Source organism: Charadrius vociferus, unplaced genomic scaffold (assembly GCF_000708025.1).
Source record: "Charadrius vociferus isolate BGI_N301 unplaced genomic scaffold, ASM70802v2 scaffold467, whole genome shotgun sequence".
In the NCBI taxonomy this organism is placed as follows: Eukaryota; Metazoa; Chordata; class Aves; order Charadriiformes; family Charadriidae; genus Charadrius; species Charadrius vociferus.
This window is the reverse complement of record NW_009649309.1, coordinates 1,153,134-1,162,681: the sequence shown is the minus strand read 5'-3', so window position 1 is coordinate 1,162,681 and position 9,548 is coordinate 1,153,134. Positions and strand designations below refer to the sequence as shown.

At 48.9% G+C, this 9,548-nt stretch overlaps 1 protein-coding gene across 1 annotated transcript in view; it reads right to left on the bottom strand.

Moving 5' to 3' along the window:
* Positions 1-8,322, bottom strand: part of HRAS (Harvey rat sarcoma viral oncogene homolog) — a 23,179-nt gene extending 14,857 nt beyond the window's left edge. The window contains exon 1 of the mRNA XM_009889363.1: positions 8,270-8,322. The gene's annotated coding sequence lies outside the window, so the exon portion shown is untranslated. The remainder of the gene's footprint in view (positions 1-8,269) is intronic.
* Between the last annotated feature and the right edge of the window lie 1,226 nt (positions 8,323-9,548).

Sequence of the window (9,548 nt, the reverse complement as noted above, 5' to 3'; positions counted from 1 at the left end):
CAGCAGGAGAAAATTCATCCCCCGACACCTCCTCCCTTAAATTTCTGCTACAACTCTGCTGAGAAAGAGGAACTTTAATTCAGGAAGATTACAAAACAAAAGTTTTAAATAGAAATCCACCCTCATTGGACTGCAACCCCTGCTCACTGAAAGTCACCCCAGGGTCAGATACTCATCTGCAGCCATCATCTGTGATCTCTAGGGAAGCCACCCAAAACACAGTGGGAAGCTAGAAGAGGGAAGACAAGCTCACGGTTGTCCTGGGCAGCTGACATTTGATGCAGCCTGCAACATTGCACAGGGATTAGAACCCCCCTCCCTGGACAGTTGAATCACTCCACCCTCTTCCCCAGGCTTGCCAGCCCTGCTCCCAAAACCCTGGAAGCTGGTACAAACTGTGCCGGCAAAGGCCACCCTAGACCCTGTCTGCATCTGGTGCATTTGCTAACACAGCAAAGATCTAATGGAAAGCAGGCCAGAACTTTATGCCTTCAATCCCCACCTGACTGCAACCTTAAACCACTCAGACAGTTCAATCATCCACTCGAGCTGGGAGCAGTCAGACACAACCACCTCTTGCCAAAGCCCTTTTCTGAGCTGCTGTTTTGGTAGCAGGAAGGCAAACAAAGCTCATGCCATTCTCACCGTCCAGGATCCCAAAGAAGCGCAAGGGAGGGGGTGCAAAAGAGCAATCAGAGCACAAACATGATGCCAAGGAGGACCTTTGGTTGCTGTGACATTCCTCACTGCTAAAGAAGCTGAAGGTTGTTAAACACAGTGAAAAGCGGTGATGGTGAGGAAAATGAAGTGCAAATAATATGATACCCAAGGTCCATACCCAAAAGTACCACTGTTTCCCAAAAAAGTCTGATGTGCCTCTGTTCTGGCAGCCAAGGAAGAGATGCAGGTTGAAAGCAAGGCTACAGGAGACAATCTAAGTGATCGCACTAATTGACCGTGAGCACATTGCTCTGCTCCATTAATGCACACCCTCACGTATGTGAACTTCTCAGGGACAAGAGAGAACCCCACCCCAGCCTTCTCAAATCTCTCAGATGGGAAGAGACAATTACCATGAGGGACGGTGACAGGCTGGAATGGGGACTGAGGAGCAAATGCTGACTGACCGTCTCCACCAACACTGCTGGCCAGGAGGGGTTCACTCCTGCAGCAGAACAGCTTCACAGCTGAACACAGAGGGGTCTTGGGGGTGTGAAGAAACTCTGCAACCAGCTCCCATCTTTCATACAGAGCAGGGAGATCTACAATTCCTAGCAAAACACACAGTGGCTGCAAATAAAGTCCTGCAGTGGCTATGATGGACCTTGCTCTGCATCTGGTGCTGATGATGGAACAGCTGCTGTGATGATGCTCAAGGGGAACTGCACAACTGCCCGGGTCTGTGGGACTTGCTAATTGCTCAATATGGGGAGGAAAAGACATGAGTGCTCAAGGAGGTGGTTCTCCCTCTAGACCACCCCAGTAGAAGGCGCTGCTTGGCCTGTCCCTTCAGAAGACCCCCAGCCCACGCAGCCACAGCAGCCTTCTGATCCGCACTGCAGCAGGAGGCAGTCATCCATGGCATCCCTGCTCTGGAACCCAGCTGAGCTGCTGAGCTCCACTGCGCAGCAGAGGGGCAACCACACACCAGCAAGCCCTACACATCACCACCACACCCCAGAGCTTTGAGCTCTGGCTCCTCCAGAGAAACACAGACCCACATCTCCCTACTCTTCACCCACCCCAAGAGGCAGGGGAAATGAGGGGAGCAAGAAAGCTATTGCTCCCCACTACTCAAGGCCAGCACACCAAAATTTACATACAAGAAGTCTGCAACATTGGTGTTTGCTCATTGACATCATACCTAGAAGGTGCTGGTGCCTTGGCTAACTCTTCACTGCTCTGCACGCCATCCTCTCCCCAGCAATGGCAGGAGAGATTCTGCAGCTTGCAGAGGATGGTGAGTCCAGCCCACCCAACTATTTCATACCATCACTGCAAAACATATCCTAATGTAGAGTGAGAGTGTGGGAAATGATGGACAGCTCTGGGTGTGAGAGCTGCCTGAATTAATGTGTGCTAAAAATCACTATTCAGACGAGCTTGCTTCCTTTCCCAAAGGATCCGCAATGCAAACTCTTCACAGGGAGTGTGCAGACCCAACCACTCATCAGAGCGCATGCAAATGCTACACGAGATGGAGCCTGGCCAAAGGCTGCAGGCAAAGCAGGGATTTCCCTATGGCCAAGCTCTGTTACAGAGCTGGGCAGCTGGTCTTATCCCTAAGTTGACCTTACCAACAGCATCTCATAACTCCCCATCATGCTCTTTGCTCCTGAAGATGGCAAGAGCAAGGCTGCTTATCGATGCATGCAGGGGCAGCTGTTCCTCAATGCCATATGAACATCACCACCACCACATGGGCTGGTTCAAGGAACAGCCATCCCAAAGACAATGTTTCTGGCTCTCCTGAAAAACAGAGGTGGGGAAGAGAGAGTGGGGCTCCTGCCAGAGAGATGGTAACAGACACCCCAAGTTTTCACCCTTAGTCTGGGGACACACCAGGCAAAGGTTTACAGCCTGTTAGTTGTTGTGAAAGCTTCTTCTGATGCGAGGATTTCCAGAGGAGGATAAGCAAGGGTTTCTATTTCTCAGCAGCTAACACAGAGCCTAGACAGAGCTGACCACAAAATAACAGCGGGAAACATGAAAGCACGGCCTCCCAGTCCCATGCTGAGCAGGAACAGCACTTCTTCCATCCACTGCAAGCTCTTAAAAATCTGAAAGCCTGACCCAGATTGATGTCTGGTGTTTTCCCTGCCAATCCAAATTTATCACCTCTGCAGTACTCAACTGTTGCAGCCCCCAAAAGCCATGAAGGCCTATCGAACAAATAGCTGAGCAAGACGGTGAGGAGAGCCGTTCAGGAGCACCGTCCAGGAAGAAGAGGGCTAGGATCTGTGTGCCAAGCCAACAGCCCCAGCACGGAGCTGGAGCTGCCACTGCTGTATTTCCTGACCTCATGGATTTTCTCCTGTAGCAAGAGGGCTCCTGGCTCCTGTTCAAAGCTGTCTAGGAAAGCCTCGCCGAGTGCTTCCGCCTGGCAGCAGCAGCTGCTCCCAGCCCAGTAGCTGGAACCACACAGCTCCAGCAAACAAGAGACAACTGCCAGCCTTGTGCAGGAAGCTAGGACAGCAATCACCCAGCCCCGGTGGGCACCAGCATTCTACCAGGCACCAGCATCCTACCTTTTTCTGCAGGGAGGGGATGAAGCTGTAAGCGAGGGCAGAAGGCACATCTTATCTCCAGCCCACACGTGCTGGACAGCACGGAGGCTTTGCCTGCAGAAGTGAGGACTTGACGCAAGCTTTTGCAGGGCTAAGACCTAAAGTAGGTGTAGGCATCAAGGTTACAGGTGCTACCCAGAGACCCAGCTGTGTCCTGCAAAGAACAACCTGATGTTTTTCATGGTCCCTCTTCTCCAGCACAGAGCTTCATCTGCAGGGGGAAAGGTTGTTTTGGGGACCTGAATCTGAAACCTTCAGAAGTTCACTCAGCAGAAGCAGAGATGAGGAACTCAAGTGGCTTGGCCCTATCAGTATGTCTCATCACATCACCACAGTTTCAAGTGAAGCTCAGGTGTCAAGTGAAAGGCATTTGCAGTGGTCTTCCAATGCATTCACCATGAGGGAGGCTCTGACACCCTTCCAACAGGATCACTGAAGGAGTTTTCTCTGTGTCCTCCCTTTCCTCCTGTCATCTTATTTCTCCCCCAGGATGGACACCAAGCCAATTAAACAAGCCAAGAGACAGACTTTTCTGCAGCACTGCTGTACTGTACTACAACAGAAGTTTTACAGCTCTTCAGTACTGAACATTTACCCTCTACCTGTCCATTGGGAGTCTCCGCATTTAAAGGCATCAGAAGTCAGTTTCACCTCTGCAAATCTCTTTGGACATGTCTAAGATTGGGCACCCTTTCCTCCAAAAGCACTGTCCACAGGAACTGAGGAGCCCTTAGACCACCAATGCCACAGTGTTTGATTTTATTTCCCTTTGGCAGAGATGCCCTGCAGGCAGAAGTGGTCTGCAGTCCTCTAGGGTCCACCACACCTGCAAGCCAGGAATCCTACTCCATGATTTTAGAACACTGATAAGGCAAACCTTGCTGGCTCACCCCAGTGACTGCCCAGGCTCTTCCATTTGCTCATGCACAAGATTGTCACCAACATCACAAAATACAGCCTCTAGAGGGACTGAAGGAACCTCTCCAGTGGTGTGAAATGCCACCTTTTGTTTTCACTCAAGGGTCAAAATGCTGATGTTCTCCACAGCCTACCCAGCCTGAAAGAGATTAGGGAAATGAGGCTGGCAAGCTGATGTTCTGTTACAAATCACAGCCTATCCAACACTTCATTTTAATTTACCTGTTGCTTTTAAAATTAACAAGTGGGCTGCAAATCTAACCCAACATGCTTCTTGTTGGTTTGCTGGCTGCGTACCCGCAAACTCAGACAATACAACCCACAGATGAAAAAAAAAGAGGGATGTTGCAAATGGTGGCCCTGCTTTGCAAAAACAACTTGAAGATTATAAACGTCTTCTGTTAGGGGAAAAAAGAAAAAAGCCTAAGTGGAACAGAATGGCTTCTTCCATCCTCCGCAAGCTCTTCAAATCTGAAGGAAAAGGCAGCCTGTCCCAAGAGACTGAGCGCAAAAATATTGCTCCAGAGAAGAAAAAGAAAAGGGGTAAGGAATGACATAATGTGGGAGGCTCAAAACACAGATATATTCAAGGAGAAACCTGGGAGGAAGGATATCAGAAAGTTGCAAGCAGGTTCAAGGCATAGGCCAGTTTGGAAGAGAGGGATTGCCTCTCCACAGCAGCCATAAACACATCCCAGCAGCAAGATGCAAGCTGTGGCTTTACACAAGGTCTGAAACAGGCACGGACAGGTCCTTGCACCTGGCCCAGCCCTTGCAGTTTCCAGTTGAAGCACCTCAGGCAACAACCCCTCTGCCAGAGACTACCCAACCACAAAGGGCTTGTGAAGTCCCTGCTCGTCTTCCCTCTCCAGAAGAGATGGAAGAACTAAGGAAAACAAGATAGTACCACCCTCACCAAAGTTGCTGTCCATTTTCTGTTCCCTGGTTCCTGCTTCAGCTGTCTGATAGTCAAGTAAAAGACAAAGCTGTGCAATCACTGGCTGTTAGCAGTAAGCAGGTCCAGCTACGCTGTTCTTGCTTTCCCTCTCAAATAATAAATATTCTTAATAAAGTTCTTTGTTGCCAGCTTACTCTAAGAAAAACAACTGGTAGGCAGCTATGCCTGAACAACCTACACAAGTCAGTAACACAATAACCCCAAGGAACAAACCAGCTACCCAAGAGCTTTCCTTCTGGATGAAGGAATTGCTCCCCCAGCAAATACAGGGCACCAGAATTACTATGCTCTGGAGAAAGATTAGCAGACCCCTTATCTCAGGAGCTTATAAACCAGGACTGCTCATGCCTGTGTCTCCAGCATCACAAATGTGGCATGGGGAGCAGAATGCCATCAGGAAACTCTGGTGGGTGCTGGAACATGCTTGCGAATCATACTGGGATCTTCACCTCCCACCATCACCACTTTACCCTTCTCCCTGAAAGAAAGGAGCCCAACCCACCATAGTCTCTGCAAAAGAACCAGTCTTCCAAGCTAACTTCCACACAGAGATGCTGCTCTGCAGGTTACTTGCTGCCTGTCCGTGGAAAGGTCGGAAGGAAACAAGCAAACAAATGATATGTCCCACCCCCCTACTGAACACAGACCCTTAAAAAAAACACAACCAGATGGAAGAGACCACCTGGGCTAGCACCCAAGTCACTAGCTGAAAACACCAGTTGTCTGCATCCGGCAAGGCCAGCAGTTTGAAGAAATCAAAGACAGTTTTTAAATTATGCCCGTGATTTAAAATCTAACACTTAAGTGCTGTTTGAGACTCTAGATGAGCAAGAGTAGCCTGCGTAAAGAAAGAAGAGACTGGAGTTTTGTCTGAAAGCCTGGTAAAGGTGGATGCATGAAGACACCACAAAGCAAGCTGGGACAACAGGGAACAATTAAATAAAAACTGAGCTCTTATCTTAGGACCTAGTGTTGACTCTGCCAACGCATGTCGGAAAGCGGTGTGGGGGAGGAAAAGCTCTCACAACTGCAACGCAGAAGACTGCAAACTGTCAGGGCTCCTCCACTTTCATCTCCTCTCCAGCCTCCCAGGGCCAAGCAGGTGGTTCAGAGGCAGACGCTTCCCTGCCTGGGCTGGTAGCTCTCCATCTTGCCCTGGAAAAGAGACTTCTCCCAGGCCTCCCTGCCTTTTTCAGAAAAACAAATGAAGAACATGCTCTATGCAACAGAGAGGCCAAGGTGGAGCTCAAGAGAAGAGGCAGCTTTTAACCCTCCTTTGCATTAAAATCCCATCTATAAACATAAATGGGATGGGTGAAAGGCAGCGTGATGTACCTTGAGCATACAGAGACAGACATGTACAGGAAAGTTTAAAACAAGACCCTCATTATAGACAGTAACAATTATAACTGCTAAAATGTGTCGTAGGCAACCACGAAGCCAGGCTCTGTGCAATCTCTTGACTTGCTAGACTCAGTACCAAATTGTATTGAACTTCCCCCAAGATATAAGGCACAATGAAGTAGAAACTTAGACCAGAGAAGCAACATAGCATCAGTGTAAGTGGACCTCTGTAATTACCGCCATTAACCGGGACAGAGAACATCAGGCTTTGGGGTAAATGCTGTCCAGTAATGGGGTGGGATTACAAGAGAAGCCATCTCCAGGCTGGCTTCTTAAGGTACCTGATATCTTCCACCTGGTACTCTTGGTGATGAATGGAGCAGCCACAGGCAAGCTGTTGGGGAAAGGTACAGCCTCTCCCAGGACCCACCAGTCCTGCCATCATGCTACAGCAGGTAGTAGCTGCCTGGCTCTTTGCTGCAACAGCATAAGAAGGGACAAATTCAGATCTTAGCACCGAGCTGCAAGAGATAGAGCACTCAGCGCTAGAGCTGGGGGTGGTGGCCATGCATGAACAGAAACACCACCCTCCTCGTTGTACAGACAGGTAAGAGGATGCAAACAAGCCAAAGGACTGGCCCAAAGTCATCATTGGGTAGTAAAGCTGGGAACTAAATTCAAGCAACATGACTTCCTATCCAGGGTCTTCACATGAGACAAAAAGCTCCCAGCAGAGGTTTTGGACAGGAAACCCATTGTTCTCCTGTTGGGTCTTTGTGTTGGGCTGTCAGAGCTGGCAGCTCAGCCCCCCCAGCCCAGCTTCCCTGGGCAGGGACGGCTGGGGCGGCAGTGTACATCAAGCGGGAAAGCCCAGAGTGCTGCAAAAGGCACCGTGCTCTCCAGTTATCCTAACAAAATCACAACTGGGTCATGGCATAGGCAGCCAGCAGAGAGGCAGATGCTGTGATGCACAGATAATCAACAGGAGATGCAGGTAGGGCTGGGAGAAGAGAGGCAGGCTGAGCACTGCTCCTGTATTCCCCATTCAAAGCCCAGCTACAAGAAAGGGGGAAGCCACTGGTATAAAGTAGCCTTGTACATCACTTAAGAAAAGGGCCAGTCCCAACCTGAGCACCATTGATGCATATCAGGCCAAAAACCCATACCCCATAGTCAAGAAATGCATTTCCCCCATGAGATTTCCGTTCTCCTCTCCTTCCCCATCCTTCCCTGTTCCTCCCAAACAACCACTGACAGGGAAAAATTAGGAAGCTGGTTTCAAGGAAACACATCCAAGCCATTTTCACTGAGAATAATTTACAATAGAAATAGATCTGGCTGCTCAGCTTCCTGCTTGCTTTAAATCCTAACACATTTGTATTTTTTACAGCAAATAAATGGATAAGGAAACAGGATATCTGCAGTTGGGAAGTTTCAAGAATTGTTTTGATAATGCTTTTATTTTTTAAAATTTTTTCTTTTTAACATTTAATGGATAAGAGACTTTTTAAAAGGCCAGGTTTTGGAGCAAAATAATATTACAAGAGTATTGGTGAGCTCCAGTCTCCAGGAATGAAACTGTGCACACAGCACATGCCCTATCGCACTACAGCTCCTGCAGCAGAAAGGTCCAGACAGCAAGTCAGCAGCACTGGGATTGGGTGGAAAGAGGTGGAAGCTGTTGGCCAGCAGCAGAAAAGTAGACAAATTAATATCTTGGGACAACAGGAGCCTTGTTTGTTCCTGCCCCTGCAGCACTTGCCCTCTGGATGGCTAACCAGCCCCACAGAAAAATAGGGTCGTCCTATCTGGGGATGGCTCAAGTCCCCCTAAGACAGAGAAATACAGAGGAGTGAAAGGGATCCCTCTCTGCATGGACAGCAGCTCTGGCCAGGTTGGACTCAGACAAGCGTATCTTGGGTTAGTACCCAATTTGGCTCCCCCAGCTTCCCTGGAAAGCACCTAGGATTTTATACTGGAAAGGGAAAAGCAGAGTCAACTCCCACCTCTCCCATGTGGTAGGTATATCACAGGCCGCTAATCATATCCTCCAAAGTTTTTTCTTTTCCAGGGAAAGGTGGTACAGCATCCTTTTTTCCCCTCATTTTTCAAGACAGAGGGTAGAGCAGCACCAGTGCATCTCTGCAGACTAGTTGTGGGTGACGCACAGTCCATCTTAGGATGAGGGAAGAAGAATGATTTTCCTTCTTGCCTTTCCACTCCCAATGGGACACAGACAAAAAGCTGCTCATATAGTTCCTTCAATGCCACAGCTCAAAGGAACAGCTTGAGTGACCCCAAACAGCCAAAATCAGATACCTCCAGAGTGTCTCCTTTATTAGTAAGCCATTTACTTTACATAATCAAATATAAAAATCATCCATCTGCATTCATTTAGCCGTTGCAGCACCTTTGCAGGTACACACCCCTATTTATTAGTAGAGCAGGGACGAAGGGGAAGAAGGCACCACAGCAAAAAGCAAACCTGCAGGGCTCACTTTAGCAAATCCAGGAGAAGTAGCTGGGGAAAGTGCATTAGAAAAGCAAGCAATGGGGCATCTTAAGGGAGCCAACGACATGGGGGCAGCAGGAAGAGGACGTAAAAGGAAGCAAGCAGGCATCTGCTGCTGGGACCTCTGTCCCTGCTCTCCTTCCCACCGGGACATCTTATTGGCAGGGTAACACAATGCTGTCGCAAGCACGAATACGCATCAGATACTCAGGGGCACGATGCTGATTTACAGACCCAGCAGCTGCAGCACTAGCCAGCTGCAACCTAGACGGATGGGGACACTGAGCATGGTTGGCAGAGAGGTCTGGAGAAGACCTCCAAACCCAGCCTTTCAACAGCCAAGGAGAATGAATTTGTCACGATCAGGTCTGAAGCCAGGCAGAGCCAGCCAATACATTGTGTGTGCAATAATGAGCAACCACCACAAAACACTGACAAAAACAGAGGTCCAAAGTTTATGGCATAATATTTACATTTGGATCCACAGGCTTTGTGGTAAATCTCAGCCACAATACGCCTGTTATTGTGA